We start from the raw sequence: 4,656 nt of genomic DNA, 5'->3' as shown, positions 1-4,656 counted from the left end.
AGACTATTAATGTTACTAGTGCTGGAGCCACTGGGATAGTTTATTTACTTCTGATTTAGAGTCATTCAATTGCAAGACATCCAGTGTCCAGTAGACAGAGGTTTCAGTGAAGGGGGCTTAATGAGGAGGAGGATGAATGAAAGTCAACATCGAGTTCACCGAGTTCAGTGTTAAAGTACTGTCTCACCTCCAATATTTTATTTTTAAAATAACAAGGAAATTCCTCACATTTCTTAGGGGTGGTTTGAACTGCCTGGCTGGATAAGAGACCGGGAGCAGAATTTAGCAGTCAGATCAGAAAAGAAGGTGTGCATTACTTCTTAGAGCACTGATAAACAGACATTCACTCCACTCAGCCTTCTTGCATCACCTCTCCTCAATTCATCACTCAGCTAGGAAAGAGAAGAACATTTTAGCCTTTTTGTATTTGATTGGAGCTAGAGAATATGAAATGTTTGTGCAAGAAGAATTAGAAAGAACTGACAAGCTCCTCGGCGGTGTGATGATGTAGTTCACTGGTGTTGAAATATTTGTTTGAGGCAGTAAAATCCCGACAGGAGTGAGGATGAGAGGGTGGGAGTGAGTCAGTGTTTGAGGTTTGGGGTCAGGAGAGAGGAGTGAAGCCTGGAAGAGCACTGAGTTGTGATCAGAGACGACAAAATCGACGGCACTGATAACATGTTCTCAGAAACCACAGAAGAGCCGAAGTTTCAGTGTGTATCTGTTATCCTACAGTAAGTGGGCTTCATATGTTGGCTCAAGTTTGAAGACTAAAACTCTGAGAACATCAGAAGTGAATGAGGAGTGAGAGGTGCAACAAACATGGAAAATAAAATCAACAAGCTTATGAGCCCTGTCATGCTGTAACATGATGACTGATGAAAGATGTGGACATTCCTGAATAAAACCACGAGTAAGTTGAGGGGGTTGAAGGAACAAAGCACATAAGTGGATAGTTTATTTGTTAAAATAAAGCTAAGACTTTCAAATACGGAAAGGCAGCCAAGTGTGACCGCAAAACAACTCAAATCATTTCTGTGTATTACTGCAAGGCCACCTCCCTGGACTGTCACTCCTGACTGGTGGAAAAATAAACTATCAAAGGGGGAAAGGCTCAATGGGAGGACATCTGACAGGATTAATCTAAGACTTTGGTATGATAACAAAAAAAAGCCCAAATCTATATTGGTGGTTGTATTAAGACAAAAGACTTAGTGGCAAAGAATCTCACATTGATTAAACACAGTGGAGCAGGTACAATGGCAGCGACTGAAGATGTGGTTTTAACTGAAGTGAATTGTGATACGAATTGGCCAACAGAGGTGAATGTTTTTAAGTTAAATCTGTATTATTATTAGCAGGTTTGTTTGGCAATTTGGCAGCAGCAGAAACCGGCAGATCAACTTTTATACTGTCAGCAAAAGTTTATTTACACATGGAGCGGGCAATATTATCATTGGTTTGACGCTGTGTTTCTGCCGAATGCAACTAGAGGATGTACTTTGCTTTCAGCTCTGCTTTGGACAACACCAATCACCCATTTAGCTGCTAAAATAAGTGCTGGCATACAGTGGGTTGAAAAGACTTATTAATTCACACATGCCATGCCTTCAGATGCTATTGATGAATACAGTTAGTGAACGAGAACCGTGGAGAATCCATTGAACAAAAACATTGAACATTGTCTGGCTTCCTCAAACAGTCCAAAAACATCCTTTGTTGTCTGTCTCTCTATGTGTAGCCATATGATAGACTGGTGACCTGTCCAGTTAAACACTGGCTTCTTCCCAAGTCATATGGGATAGACTTCAGCCCCCCAACAACCCTAATGAAGAGCGCTGTATAGACAATGAATGGATGGATTTGGATGAACTGTGTTTTAAATGTTATTATGACAATTTTTTGTAATAAAATATTGGCGAATATAGAATTCACAGTGTAATTTGCAGACAAATTCAGAAAAGTATGGATAATTTTGACTGATAATCTGATTTAACATTCTGCATGTTCTATACTAATGGTATCATTATTTTTTTAAAGCTCTCTAGTAAACTGACTTTAAAAAATGCATTGCTTTCCTCTGATTCAGCTGCCTGCTTCTATCTGTAGTCAACACTCTGTGGTCTTGAACAATAAGTTACATGTCACAAGTAACAACCTATGAATAATAAATGCTTAAAAAACTTCTGCTGTTGGTAAACCCTGTGTTTCTCACGTTTTTCAAAATTTTAACACCATGACTTTCATTTAAACTGCAGATGTATATCGGGTCTCTTTCGATAACTGGTATATAATGTAAAACTCTATGGTTCGATAATAAAACAACTGACCTCTCTTTATTGTGTTTATCTGGTCCCCTCTTGTGCCACAGTGTAGCACCATATCAGATTTCACACTCTGTCAACAGTCTTACGTCACAGCTTCAATCTGCATCACAGAAAAGGCCAAGTCCATAAATTAAAAAGCTATAAATATCAAAGTAAACTGGATGACATTATAACATTGTGAATAAACTTGTGGGATACTTTACTCAGACAAATATTTCAGTTCAGACTTGTTACAATAAGCTGTGGACGTAGTGTGTATTTCATCTCAGATGTTTGACTGATAATGTTGTGAGTCCTTCTATTGCACGCAAACATGAACAAGGTAATGTCATTAGTGGAAGCAGCAGAACTGATCTCAGACTGTGGATAAGGTTTTAGACCAGGGGGAGTTTCCCCACTTTTGCTGCCATGGGATGTTTACTCTTTGTCCTCTAAGTGGAGCAGTGAGGTCTGAGGTCATGGCCCTTTCTGCTAGGGAAGATGGGAAAGCCTTGCTAGGTCCTTCAAGAGGAGGGAAATAACAACACGTGTCGCACTGTACATAACAATGAACAGTTGCACTGGAGGAGGAAGAGCTATGTGACAAACAAGTCTGCCATTAGGCATCTAAAAGGGGCAATCCAGAGATCTCAGGAGGCTGGCTGGAGCAATTGTCGGTTTCTTTCTGTCTTGCCTCACACAAACTTCCCTGCTGGGACCAATCTAAGTGTAAATTTTACAAGGTGAGAGTTGTGCATCGTTCACATTTTCTTGAGTCCATATGTGGACTCCATCTGGAAATATGATAATGTGAGTGACGCTCTGTACACATCTGCTTCAAATCTGCAGATCTATAAATGAAACAGCTGCATTTTAATTCAAGATTTGCATTATTTTCGGAGTGGTCTTCTATTCTAATTGCCGTTATATTAAATATGATACTCAGTATCAGAGGTCTCATTTTGCTCATAAAATGAGCCTGTGGATGCAAAACTAGGCCCTTTTGTCTTCTTCTTCTAATGGATACCCTTCACTCTGTTCCTGTGTTGACCCAGTTTTAACACAGAGGTTGTTTAAGTTTCATCTAATTTAATCTAATATAAGAATTTCCTGACTATATGGGCTCAGCGGTGTAACATTACATACCTCACTGGCACTAGCATGCAGAGTCCAGAGTCTATATTTGTTTGGCTTGATCTTCTGCCACCCCTTGCAGGTGTAATACTGTATACATAGATAGACAGGAAATGGATACCAGTAGTATCAGTCTTCTAGCTACTCTCTTTTAAGCTGATGAAGGTATTTATTTTTCTTCTCTTTCACTCTTCAAGGTGAATGAATAGCACCTATTAACACACTTAATGCATGTAAAACATAACGCCGGATACCTGCCAGCTTTTAAATGCATTCAGCTCTGTGTTTAAAGACCTGAATGCATCCACTTTGAAGAAAGTGATTTACTCAAATCGTGTGTTAATCAGTAAGTGCTATTACCTTACTGTTTGTTTTGGATGTCTGGGTCATGTGAATGTACAACAGACTCTTAACAATACTGCTGACTGATAAACTCGCTGCAGAAAAATGTGCCCAGTAGCAGAGAAAAGCACCCTCTGAGAAAGACTGAGATTCACCGAAAACATCAGTAGTTTCACAGCTCTGCATAGTAGATGTGCAAACTTTGGGAGATTCATGTTAAAGTCAACACATTTCTAATAAGCCCTGACTGTGTTTTTCCTAATCCCTCTGTGAATGCTCTCAGCATATTTATGCAGAAAGTGCAGTAGGATTCAGTAATGGTTCAGCAAGGAATCTGACAGTTACCAACACAGCATGAAACACTAACGGCTAATATTTTTTAAAGTTTGGTACACAGAAAAAATCTGTATCTGCAACTGCTTCTGCCTGTGTTCAGTCTGTGTGTACAGAATAGAAATTATTTAAGGCTGCCCACTGTACAGCTTTGAACCAATATGCAAGATTTGTTTGTGTTGCCCACTTGTAAAATCACTAGATGGGTCTATTCCTATAGATTGTTGGATGGGAGCCACGTAAAAGCTTAAAAAACACAGTTGGAACATCTTTGTAATGCAGAAATGTGTCCAGCTGCTGGACATAGTTCAAATACATTGTTCATGACTGTAAAAATCTGCAACGTCCTGGTTAATACAAACAGCCATTTCAAGAGAGGGTAGCCACTATCTGCTTGTGCAGTCACAGTGATCATACTGGTAAAAGAGAAAAGAAGAAGAGTAAATTACTTTTTATTTATACTCTTCTAAAGTAGGATTATATTGATAGTCGATCCTGTAATTAAAAAGACGACGGTGTTTTTTGTGCAATTTGTAATTCC

The sequence above is a fragment of the Acanthochromis polyacanthus genome, chromosome 4 (assembly GCF_021347895.1).
Source record: "Acanthochromis polyacanthus isolate Apoly-LR-REF ecotype Palm Island chromosome 4, KAUST_Apoly_ChrSc, whole genome shotgun sequence".
NCBI classification, from domain to species: domain Eukaryota; kingdom Metazoa; phylum Chordata; class Actinopteri; family Pomacentridae; genus Acanthochromis; species Acanthochromis polyacanthus.
The sequence above is the reverse complement of the archived record's forward strand: the minus strand, read 5'-3'. Positions refer to the sequence as shown.